General features: G+C 41.3%; 1 protein-coding gene across 1 annotated transcript in view; it reads left to right on the top strand.

Moving 5' to 3' along the window:
* The first annotated feature begins 2,484 nt into the window (after nt 1-2,484).
* Nucleotides 2,485-13,214, top strand: part of MICU1 (mitochondrial calcium uptake 1) — a 134,228-nt gene continuing 123,498 nt past the window's right edge. Inside the window, exon 1 of the mRNA XM_088144382.1 lies at nt 2,485-2,669. The gene's annotated coding sequence lies outside the window, so the exon portion shown is untranslated. The remainder of the gene's footprint in view (nt 2,670-13,214) is intronic.

Raw genomic sequence — 13,214 nt, 5'->3', positions numbered from 1 at the left:
ACATGCTCCAATAGGAAACAATTGATAGAATTCTCATGCCTATTAATAATGTTTGGTTCAGCTATCTGCAGGTGGTGCATTGGAAGAAAATCTTTGCTATGACCATAGAACTTCCATTTTATTTTTGATCTGAAGTTTTTAGCATATGTTTTATTGCAAAGATTTTATCGGTTCCCAAGAATGCACTTAGCTTGTTTATATTTACATCTCACTTTTCTTGAACTTGCTGAATTTATCACAAAAGTATTCAAATAATATAATCATACCAATAGAACACAACCCTAAGATAATGTACCAGCCATCAGAGTTTTAAATTCTTATTGAAACAAAAAAATCTTTACTACATGCCAAATTAGATATGGAATTCAAATCTGGAATGAGAGATAAATATGTTTATAATACCATTGCTTATTTAATAAGCAAAAAGTTCCCTTTTTTAAACAGATACCATTGAGAGAAGAATATATAAACAGGAAGTTATGTATATGGAGCAACAGGAAAAGGAGTTACAAACTCAAAAGTGCTCTTTCTTGTCCTTTCAAAATAGTTTATACCTCATAATGAAGTCAGCTACAAATCTGGTCTTAGCTTCTTTTTGCAAAAATAAGCCTATGATTTTAAAGTAATATCTGGCTATGTTTTTCATTTCCCCCAAATAAATAGGCTTTGGATTAAAACATCCACAGCTGTCCAGAACCTGAACAATACTTTAATGAGCAGGACATTCTAGTCTTCACATATAATTGGGACCGATGATCAAAGGTAAGTGTGAAATACAGCAGTTAGCAAAATTAAGTAAATTGAATAGTGAATTGCCAGCTGACGAGAGGGAAGGAGGGAAGGAGGGAAGGAGGGAAGGAAGGAGACTTGACTTGCTCCTGTGTTTCAGCAGAGGACTTGATGGGCAAGACATTGGCTGTTTAGCCTGTTCATGATAACAGAGCAATTGCTATAGATATAATTACCATCAAAAGAACAGCACCTGATTCCATCAGTAAATGAGGCATCATACTCAGCCATTCGGTCGAACCAAGAACAGGAAATGTATGAACTCGTCCATATTTTTATGGGCTTAATCCATAACCCCATGAAGTAGGGAGTGGATGAACTCATCTGTATTTTCCCAAAGTTAAGTCTAAAAGCAATTTTTAGAATTTGAACCTGACGCTTCTAAGAAGAAACCCAGGTAATTCTGAGAACTGCAGCACTACAGCAACTAAAGGAATGGTGGGTGTTTCAACATGTTTGATGACTACAAAACGTTTTCTCTTTATTGTCCTCAGTTGGGTACTAATGGAAAGCTGTACAAAGTCCCCATTGTAATATCTCCCAACTGTTTTCTCACGGATGGAAATACAGAGGCTTGCACCTGCAAATCAGTTGTATTCTTTTACTTATTTGATTTATAGATGGACCTTCCCCAGGATTTGTTTTAGTCTCCCCCTTCAGTCATCCTAGAGGGCTGATTTTAAACAAAATCAACAGTATTACATTGTCCATGCAGTTAGGTATGGCTGAATGCATGCACTAGATTTTTTTAGAATGCAGCTTTTATCCCCATTTAAGCCACAGCTATTCTGTCATCATTAAAACATTTCCCAGGTTGTACTAAATAATTTTATGTAAGCTACTTTGTTGCTGACAGAAATCCTAAACTCACCTATTCCATGGCAAAATTTTGCTATTTAGTGACACAGATGTGCCATGAGAAGGTCACCATGACAAGACAGAATAACCACTTACAGGTCGCCTTGCTTACATTTGAACATTGTTGAATGCTTTATCAGGTTTTATTTATTGAACTGGATTTCTGGTCAATGGCCATATTATTGTTTTGCTTTGATTTGTCATTACAACTTCTCCCATCTGGGTGAATTACGGCCATCTGCAGAGGAATGGCAAAGCTTGCACGATGATATCATCACACAGACGCCACGGTTTTTGTACTTGCGTTGAATGCCAAGACGAGGACGCACACAAGGATGTGACAGCGGCATTTGCGTGATGCTGTCATCCAGGTTTGATGCCGAAGCTGCTGCATAGAACTTCGCATTTTCAGACCAGATCTGCGGGAGAGGTTTATTGAAATACTCTGGAGACTTCTCAGCCAACAACGGGCTTGCTTGTTTGCTGTTTCTTCTCATTTCAGTGTCGTCTTCAAAACGGGGGTCTCAGCTTTTTAATTTCTAGAATTAAACCCCCAGGATTCTTACACCTTTATTATGGTAATTGACAAAGGCGACCTCTCCTTCAGGAAAGTTAACATAGAATAAATCAGTGTTCCTCAACCTTGGCCATTTGGAGATGTGTGGACTTCAACTCCCAGAATTCCCCAGCCAGCATGGGGGAATCTCCAAATGGCCAAGGTTGAGGAACACTGGCTTAACAGCGAGAAGCCACACCCCCCGCAAACTCTTTAAGGAAAAGGGAAACCCTTCATGGAGGCGGGGAAAACGCTCCGGTAACGTCACACGCTGCGTTCGATGACAGGAGGAGGCGGGCCGGGCCCAGCGCGGGCGGAGTCAAGAGCTGGGCTCCGCATTTCGTCTTGCCCTGGGGGGGGCGGTACATTTCCTGGCTGCCTCCCCCGCGGCCGCGCGTTGGTCTCGCTCTCCCCGGAGAGCCCTGCGGAGGGAGGTACGCGCGACGTCCCGCGGGAGCCCCGGCAGGTAAGGCTAGAGGCGGGGCGGGGGGATTCCCAAGGACGGGAGAGTGGGGCAGTGGGCGGGCAGATGCCGACGGGAGCGGGCCGCGGCTTCCGCGGGGTTTGGAAGTCAGTGGGGGGATCTCTTCGCCCAGCTCCGGAGCTGAGTCGGAGCGCGGACAGCTGCCTTCTCCACCCCCCCCCCGCTTGCTATTCCCACTCTGGGGCGCGCAAGCCCCCAGGAGGCTCTTTCTGTATTCCCCCACGCGGTGCCAAGCTGGTTTGGGTCCTCCTTCTTTCCCAGCCGCGGTCCTGTTCCTGCTCCCGGTTGTTGTTTTCAAGCGCTTCGCCTTCCTTTGTAACTCTTCTGCAGCATGCACCTGTAAGCTTTTCCCCAACGGTGCCTCCTTTCATCCAGCGCACCCCCACCCCCACCAACCCTGGCAGGGCATGCCACTGTGCATGAACAGAGAGCAAACCCCATCCCATTGTAGCACTGAAGATGTTGCCTAGCTGGGTAACGAAACGTTTGCAAGAAAACAACCAAGCTCAGAGAACCCAAGGCCTCCACAGAGATCCTTTCGTCTCCTTTCCCAGCACTCTGGTGGGCGATGAATATAGGCTTAGGTGGAAGGCTTCTGGAGAATGCCCAGTATGAAGGTAGAATTAGCATGGGAAATAAACAGTTAATGTAGGGTAAACATTGCTCGGTTTACAAACAACTTGTATCCTGAATGTTAGAGAAATGCTTAAGGATGTGTAAAGTTAAGGGAGAGAGCCAGTTTGGGGTAGTGGTTAAGGCACCAGGCTAGAAACCAGGAGGCTGTGAGTTCTAATCCTGCCTTAGGCACAAATCCAGCTGGGTGACCTTGGGCCAGCCACTCCCACTCAGTCCTAGGAAGGAGGCAATGGCAAACCACTTCCAAAATCTTGCCAAGAAAACTGCAGGGACCTGTTCACGCAGTTGCCAGGAATCAGCACTGATTCGAAGGCACCAAATAAATAAAAAATAAAAGTTAAGTGTACATTCATTGTCTATCTATTTCAGAATAAAGATCTGTCGTCTTTGTAACACATCTCTGTCTACCTAGATCCATCACTATGATGTTCCTGGAAATTATAGAGAATGTATGGCATACTCCAGCAGAATACCTTTTAAAAATCCTACTGCTATTTTCTGCCAGTTGTACTAAACATTTGAAAGTTACGCAGTTTCTTAACAGTGGTTGCACTTGTTAAACTTCAGATATGTCTTTACCTAGAAGACAAAATTTTCTTGCTTCTTAATGGAGAGACAAAATGGCCTATAATTGCCTAGAACCCCTTAAAGGGATTTTCAGCAATCTTCTCATCTTCTCTGCTGTAAATATCTTGTACAAGCCAATCAGCTGTTCTTGTGGGATGCTTAAATTTAGAAAAATGCTTAAAATTAGAGACTAGTCTGATTCACTTTGTTTACTTGACAATAAACTCCACTAGTAAATTTAGGGGAACATAGTCCCTGGAACTAAGCAGAGCACTGCAAATGAATTATTTAGGATGTTGTACTTAATAAGCCTTATATATGCCTAAGTTTTTCCCCAAATAGTATTTTTTAATCTTTTTAACCTTAGAGCACTGTGTATTCCCAATTTCAAAAATGCTGCTTGGACACATTAATAATAACTGTAACTTTCTCAGTAAGAACTGTTAATTAATGATCATTCCTTTCCAAGATGGTGGTCCATTTAGTTTCAGTAATATGACAAAATTCCTGAAAGAGGGCTGAAAGGATGCTCTGTGCTTGCTTACTGAGAATTTCCAGCGGAATCATACATCATATGAATATCTCAGTAGAACTATTATAGATTCTGGCAAGATGACCTCTTCTGTGATTAACCCATCAACATTAAAGCATGGTGTGTGAAAATACAGTTTATTGATTAAATCTGCCTGCAGGACATGGAATGCTGTAACATAGTTTATTTAATTTTGGCTTAATGTGAATTTGTACTAAGATTTTATAGCTGAATGGTGAAACATTTAAATCCAAAATGGATAAACCTCCATTATAGTAGAGGAAAACCACTTTTTAATAATGTAATACTGTGAGCTCTAAAATTGTATGGTAAATATTCAAGAGCACAAATGCCGTATTTTATGGTATTAATATTTATAAGATAACATATTTTTAAAGAGCTTAGAGTAGCTTGCAAAGTTATCCTCACAATGATTTGTCAGATCCTTCTAGCAGCAGTCAGGAAGTGAACATCAGAAATAAGTGCAGCTCCAGTTAGTAAGTATTATTAGGAAAAACAAAATCGAGGTGACAGCACAAGAATTCTGACCAGGACTTTGCTTTCAAATGTGAACTCTAAATATAGGTACTTCAATGCTGTTAAGCTTCTTGTTCATTTGTTTTCTCCCGTATTTATGCTATGGGAGAAAGAAGCCTGTCTCTTTTGAGAAGATGGGCCAACATATGTCTAGATATTGTTTACATAACGGCTGCCACCCTCTTTCACACTTTCTGGCAAACTTTCTGATCTTGGTTTGCTCTGCTGTCTGAAGCTGGCCTGATTGGAAATAGTCCTAGATCCCTGTTTGCAGAGTGCTACAGGGCTCTCCCCTCTCCTTTTTAGCGTATATGTGAAGCTGCTGGGAGAGGTTATCTATTGGCACAGGGCATGGTATCAGTGTGTACATTTCTGCCCCTGGCCATTCAAGTAAAGTTGTTATTCTGTCCTAGTGCCTGGAGGCTGTGAGGGTCTGGATGGGGGAAAACAGGTTGGTCTCAACCATTCCAAGACCAAGTGCCTTTGGGGTTTGGGTCCTGAACTGGAGGGATTTCACCCTTGACTCTGAGTGGGGTTGCAGGGCCCTGCTTAGATTCACTGTGCAATTTCTGGGTCCTCCTGAGCAAACAGTAGTTGCCGGAAGAGCAACTGGCAACTGTGGTAAGGGAGGACTTGGCATAACTTCATGTTGTGTGCCATTTGTGTCTATTCCTGAACTGGGAGGCCCTGTTCAGGGTTACTCATGCCTTAATCACTTCACAATTGGATTAGAGGTAGTTCTCGATTAATGACCATTCGTTCAGCAACCGTTCAAAGTTATGGCTGTGCTGAATGAATAGTAGTTATTCCCAGCCCCGAAGTTATGGCCGTTGCAGCTGCCCGCAGTCACATGAACAAAATTCAGGCACTTGGCAGCCTACCTGCACTTCAGGGGCACTTCAGCTCCCCCCACCTGCCTATCCCCCCTGCACTCTGCCGCCTCTGCTGGCCCTACTGCCCTGTGCTCCACTGGCCGTGCTGCCTTGGGTTCCACTGGCCTTCCAAAGCCTTGCGAGAAAGCTGCATGTGATTTGGACGAGGGCACGTGAGATTTGGACAAAGGCGTGCACGCCCTTAGGAAGAAGGCCTGGCACAGCCAGCAGCTGCCTCACGAAAGGCCAGGCTGGGTGTGCCTTGTTAGCAGCAGGGGGAAGATGGTAAAGATCAGCTGGGGGCGACAGGGCCAGCAGGGTGGCACAGCCAGCAAAGTGTAGAGCAGCAGAGCTAGCAGAGGGAGGAGAGTACAGGGCAACCAAAAGGGCAGAGATGGAGAGAGAGATAGGCAGGTGGAAGAAGTCGAAGAGGAAGTAGTCCTTACCTTACCAAGGCTTGGGGTTGTGAGGGACCGAGCTGGGAATGGCTTGAATCAGGGTAGGTCCTCTACTAACAACCGGGTGGGATTCGGTTAACAATAGCAACCGGGACTGCCAGGATTGCTGTTACTAAGTGATACAGTCATGTGATGTTGCGCTTTATGACTGTATCATTTAGTGATGGAAATTCCGATCCCAATTACCATAGTTAACTGAGGACTACCTGCATTGCAATGCACTCTACATGGAGCTGCCCTTGAAGACCTTCTGGAAGCTTCAATTGGTCCAGAATGCAATGGTGCAGGTACTTATGGTTCTTTCTCCAGGCCTTTGGGTCAGGTTGAGTAGAGGCCCAGTTGGGTGAGTTGCAATATATCTTAGTCTGGTTGCAAGTTTATTATTTTAGTTGGGTTTTATGTGTTGTGTTGTTCTCTTTATGTTGCATTTGTTCTTGATGTTTTTTCTTGTACACTGCCCAGAGTCACACCATTTGAGTTGGGCAGCCAGATAAATGTTATAAATATATAAATGTTTTACTTATAGTTAATACCAGATGTGGCTGAGCATGTCATGAAAATACTCTCACTGATACAATTTATACATTTTGTTAAGCCATAATGTGGTTTGTTTTGGTTTGCTCAGTGTTTTGAGTGTCTTCAGCCAACTATGGGTTATTCAGTAAACTGCAGTTAAACCTTGACTTAGTACAGTATGGTTGCATCATAGAACTTTGCTGTGGATGTTAACCATGGATTTTATAGCATGTTCTAGGTGGAAAATGTAAGTTAGGTAAATGTGTTCCAGATTATGTGTTGATGTTTATATAGAAACAGTATAATTGCAGAAGAGCATTCTTCTTACATTGTGATGTTCTAACTCTGCATTGGACAGAGTCTGCATTGGTTGTACTGGTGCATAACCTGAGAGGGATGTGAATGGTGGTCCTCTTAAATCTCTCAGTGGCACATCAACTATGGTATCCTTTTGGGCCAGCAGGGGTTGGGAGATGAGGACACTGTTTTACAGTGGTTTCTTTCAGAGGATGGAAATGTTGTTGTTTAGTCGTTAAGTCGTGTCCGACTCTTCGTGACCCCATGAACCATATTGCGCCAGGCCTTCCTGTCCTTCACTGCCTCCCTGAGTTGGCTCAGTTTCATGCTCATTGCTTCAGTGATGCTATCTAACCATCTCATCCTCTGCCGTCCTCTTCTCCTTTTGCCTTCAATCTTTCCCAGCATCAGGGTTTTTTCCAAAGAGTCCTCTCTTCGCATTAGGTGACCAAAGTATCTGAGCTTGAGCTTCATTATCAATCCTTCCAATGAGCAGTCAGGGTTGAAGGATGGAAATGGATAGAAGCAAAGTCAGACATGCACCCATAGCTAACAAATACATGCAGTGCTTTTTGCTCATCCTCATCCCACACATCTTCAGCACATACTTAGAAATGCTAACAACTTCTTAACATGTTCTTGTGGGACATGGGGTAAAAAAGAATTAAGATGGCAGTCATGCTCATGCAATCAACGCCCTACTCCCTTTTTATTATGCACAACATGTAAAAAAGGGGCAAGGCTTCAGTTGTACATGTGGGATAGCCATTTTGACTTTCTCGATCCCCCTGTAGAAGTCCCTGATGCTTGGAGAAGTCAGTCATCAGTTTGGGGTGAGGTAGCATAGAGATCAGTTTGGATCATGCTAGTGATGCTGTAGAAATCCTAATCTGGTACCTGTAAGGATTTAGATGGGGAAAAAACAAACTGAAGTTGAATTGCAGCAAAACTGAGTTACTGTTTGTCCTGAAACCATCTGGCTCTCTCTGTGTTCCAGTGATAACTCTGCTTGGGAAGGAGCAGATCCCTGATTTAGTGGTCCTCTCAGACTGATGACTACTGCTAAATAAGAGGTGGAAGCTGTGGTTAGAGCAGCCTTTTGTCTGCTTTGACTGGTACATCAGTTGTCCCTATTCCTGGAGGAAGAGCTATGGCAACAGTGACTCATGCCCTTGTCTTTTCCCAGTTTGATTACTGCAATGAGGCTGCCTTTGAAAACTACTAAGAAGCTATAGTTGGTCCAAAATGCAACTTCTTACATAGCGGTGGGTGAGAGGTCCTGTTCTCATATAACGCCAATGCTTTGGGCATTGGCTCATAATAGACTTCCAGGTACAATTCAGAGTGCCGATTTTGACCTGTAAAGCTCTACGTTGCTTGTCTCCTGGATAGCTTAAAAGTGAATCCAGGTCTGTCTACTTCAACAGGATGCTCCCCATCTAGTGTGCAGATCTCATGTTGGGATCTTGATGTGTTCTCAATGTGAGATCTGGGGAAACCAAGATCACCTGGTTTCTCAGCATGGGATCTATCCTATGGAAAACATGACTCCATCACTTCTGATCTTTAGAAAAAAACTTAAAAACAGCTTTTTGGAACCACACGAAGTTAAGAACTGCCATCAGTATGCTTATTACTACCGTTATATTTTATCATAATTTATGAAAGGGTTTGCCATTTTTCAGGATTATTTTTGCTGTATTGCTGTTATATTTATTTTGATTTTTATTGTACAGTGCAATGAGCCCATGTGGAAGATGGTGGCATATGCAAGAAAAAGAAAAACTTATTCTTAACAACAACTTTATCAGTTTGTAAGGGATTAACTGAAATTAAATAAATCAATTTCAGGTTAACAAATACTACTTTTAAATTTTAGGTTTTCCTTTAAAGTGGGGAAATTCTGAGTACAGAAATTATTCTTTTTTATGTGTTTCATTAAAATAGTGGTTCTTAACTTTTTTTTTTTTTTTTTTGCTGATAGTACCCAAAGCTCCTATACCATATTCTGTGGCATCCTTGTACCATTTTCCACTAGTGTGGTTACTTTAGGAGTACATACAATGGAATCTATAAGGGCTCAAGGCTAAGGAAAGTGTTTGCTTTCAATAAACTGTGCTGCAAATAAATCAACGTCTTTTGTCATTAGTGAGTTTGTTGATGAGATTTACACAGACTTTTGATCTTAGGTGGTGTAATGGACAAACGCTCTTTCATTTCTTTGACCATTTGTAATCTATCCCTTTTTGCAATATTTATGTTCATAGCATCCTTGCTTGCACAGTTAAGATAGTGAAAACTACATGAGGATTGCCAGAGGCCCCCCCCTGCCCTTTTTAACAATCTGAGGGTATTCATTCTTCACCTATATCCAGGATTTTAAAAAGTCTCTTCCATATGCTTTAATTACAAATGTTGATTGTTGGGTAGGTCCACTAATTCCCTCTTTTCTGTGAGACTAAGCTGGGATTGATTTGATGTTGCTTCAAGAAAGGGGGTTTTCAACTAGTCATAGTTTTCAATGGATATATCTGGAACAAAGTAGTAACTATAATGCCATCTGGTTTTCACAAGATTGACAGCTCTTTTCCAGGCAGGCAATATACGCCTTCTTGTTTCAGGCAGGATCTTCCTGAGGAGAGATGCTTCATAACTTCTCCCTTTCCAGGTGGAAGAACTTTTCTTCTTTTGGAAACTGCGGGAGGTTCTTTAGCAGTTACAGATAAGATCTGGTTAGAAGGGTTTAATTTAAGGTAAAACTTTTGTGGCACCTCTGGGCAACCTTTTCACCACAGTACCCTGGTTGAGAATCACTGTGTTAAACCAAAGCAATAACAATAAAAAATGTTTGCTTGTTATTATTTGTTATAGTCAGATCAGACAGTAGCATAGAAGGGAGCAAAATGTATGTTAGAATGAAATTATATAGAATTAAAATGGCAAGAATTGTATCGGTTGACTGCAATTATTACAGTATGCACTGTCATATTCAAATCAGATACTATCGCCTTTTTATGCACTTTTTGTAGAATGTAAGCATATTATTGGGGATCCTATTATCCTGCTCTAATAAGAGAAAAACAATTGTTTGAATTTCCTTGCTGCTTCTTCCAGAACTTGGAAGAACGGTGGTTATTTGTGGGAGCGCCTCTCCCCAAGGTACCTACCCATCCCGCTAGGTCATATAGGATGGGTGCATTCCAGGTCCCCGCCCTTAAATGCTGTCATCTGATGGGACCTTGGAGGCACACCTTCCCCATTCTTTGCAGTAGCCTCCCACCTGTGATTCAAGGGGTTTTAGCCTTCTTGAAGGCCATGAAGACCTGACTCTTCCTCCAAGCATCCAGCTAGGATGGGGGTTGAGTCAAGAGGCTAATTGTGTGGTTGGTCAAGTGCCTGGTGGAAAGGTTTTGTTTTTATTCTTGTTTTTACTGGGTGTTGTGAGCACCTAGGATCATGATATGGGATAGGGGCCCATATAAGTTCAATGAATGAATGAATGAATGAATGAATGAATGAATGAATGAATGCAGGCATGCAGATATAAAGCCCATAACACTTTAAAGTAGCTTTATCTTTTCCTGGGCTCAACAGCCCTCTGCCATTGCTGTGTGGTCTCAGGAAAAAGGCTTTAAAGTATTGCAGACAGATGTGATGTTTGTGCTCCTGTGCGCCCCCCCCCCCCCACTTTTGGGGGACTGAATCAGAAACATTGAACAACCCTGTTATTTATCTCTTAAGAATTTCATTATACTGCAAACAGTGAAATAGTACCGTATAGTGGTCAATTTCACTTGACCACCAGAACAGAGGCATTTTAAGGCTGGAATATTGCAAAATCTGCGTTCCAATAATATTGATGGTAGGACATTGCAGTAGGCCAAAAAGAATAATAATAAATAAATAACCACTCTTCTTGATGCTTACTTTCTGTCTAAATAGCAGGTTGGGTTATAAGCTTTATTGATGCACAGAAGCATCAAAAATAGCTAAGCTCATACAATGCAAACCAAATTACCAAGATCTGTTTCATCTTTTGGTGTTACATAAATATCAACAAACCGTGTAGTCTGAATTAGCAATAAACATGATAATACTAATAATAATCACAAATAATAATTGGGAGTCCTAGGTTCTGAAATAAAGCTGAGTTCTAAAGTTAGCAAAGAAGTTGTTAGTTTAAAAGATAAAGATAAAAGACTAACTCTACCTAATAGGCACATTGCTAGCCACAGGATCTAGGACAGCGTTTCTCGACCTCAGCAACTTGAAGATGTGTGGCTGGGGAATTCTGGGAACCGAAGTCCACACATCTTCAAGTTGCTGAGGTCGAGAAACTCTGCTCTAGGAGGATACCAGTGGAAGGTAGGGGCCCATGTATGTATGTATTTGGGTAGATGTGAAGGCTCATATCAATATCATTTTGGTTTGCATGGTCATATGTATGGAAAAGGCTGCTATGGCTACCATTATCTTATTTTACCCAGAATGTTTTTGGAGGGCCCTTTTATGTCTCAGAGGCATTCTGAGAAATTAAGCATGGCTGCTACTGATTTTGCTTATAATATTCTGTCTAGTACTGAGGTGCCTGCAGCAGGTGTAAGCAATCATTTTTTTAATAAGTAGATTTACTGTCAGACTTTGATTTTATTATTTATCAGGTTTAGGCAGAAAATGGCATAATGGATTTGGTATATTAATTACTTTCCTTTCCCAATCAATAATTGGATTTTAAGCGTACTGGATTGGTCCACCTTCATGAAATTATAAATAAATGCTGAGCTGTTTGTATAAGAGGAGAATAAATAATGCGTAACGAATTCATCATTGTTTTTAAAGGTATATAAACCTCAAAATGTTCAACTTCAAGCAGAGATCTACTTGTTCAAACGTTTCTCTAGATATTTTACTCTTTCGTCTTATTGTTACAGCTTTACTCCTTTATAGTCTAATTGCATTTGTGCCAAACAGCTCCAAGTAATAGTAAGTTAGCTTTTTAAATACTGTAGTAGAATTTGTGGGAGGAATCTTTCTAATAAATAATGATCATGAATTAACTTCCTTTCTTTAGATACTGACAAGTTAGTTGCACTGGCAATGGTAACTTGATTCAGTTTTCCTCCATAGAAATACAGGTAGTTTTCATTTAGCAACTGCTTCATTTAGTGACCATTCTCAGTTACGATGGTGATAAAAAAGTAACTTTATGACCAATCCTTGCATTTACGACCTTCACAGGTCTGTAAAGCAAAGGAAAGCTGAAATAAGATCATAAGCACAGTCATGGTTTCACTTAGAGACCGTTTTGCTTAATGACCAAGTTGGTCCCAGTTGTGGTTGCTAAACGAGGACTATCTATACAGGATTTCAAGGGTTGATGTGGAATAAATTCTCTTTTGTGACTGACATTGAAATTGAAATGGAAAACAAAACTGGTTTTAAGGATGGGCCTCACTGAGAATTATTTTGTCTAAATAACATTTTTGTTGTTGTTGTTGGTAATGGGAACCTCTGTAGCTTGTTCCAAAATGGAAAAGTAAATCATGGGAAACATTTGGTGGACTGCAGCCAATACATTTCAGTTGAGGTCAGTTTATACAGTCAGCAGTGATGGTAATGCATTTTACGATAATATGATGAGCCTTGCCTTGTTACTGTTTCATGCACGTGACTTGAATGATGATACCTGCACCTGACAATTATATCACCTGAAGAAAAATAAAATATGGGGCATATGTAAGAGACCCAATTCCTTGTTTGATGACTGCAGTGTTTTAATTATAATATCCTGAATTATTGTTAGAATCTAGAGCTTGTTAATCATTTATAATTTTAGGTATTGTGTTTGGTACTTATCTTGTTCTTTTACAGAATGGATATTTATTGGAATTGGTGTCCTCTCAAAGCCATAACAGACACTAATCAGACTAAGATGATAAGCTCTTCTAGGTGAGAAGACAGTAAACATTTTGACTTCTGCTTAGTCCTGAGATGGTTGAATCTAGATGCTAAGTCTATGCCAGTCTTGCTCCCCTGAAGCTCTCAAAATCTGTTAACAAATCCCAGCATAATCCACATAGCCACTCTGTCAGAGGTAAGAGTGGTTTTCCAG

Source organism: Python bivittatus, unplaced genomic scaffold (genome assembly GCF_059951505.1).
Source record: "Python bivittatus isolate LINGU-HERP-01145 unplaced genomic scaffold, Pbiv_v1 ctg000400_np1212, whole genome shotgun sequence".
NCBI classification, from domain to species: Eukaryota; Metazoa; Chordata; class Lepidosauria; order Squamata; family Pythonidae; genus Python; species Python bivittatus.
This window is presented reverse-complemented; position numbering and strand designations above follow the sequence as displayed.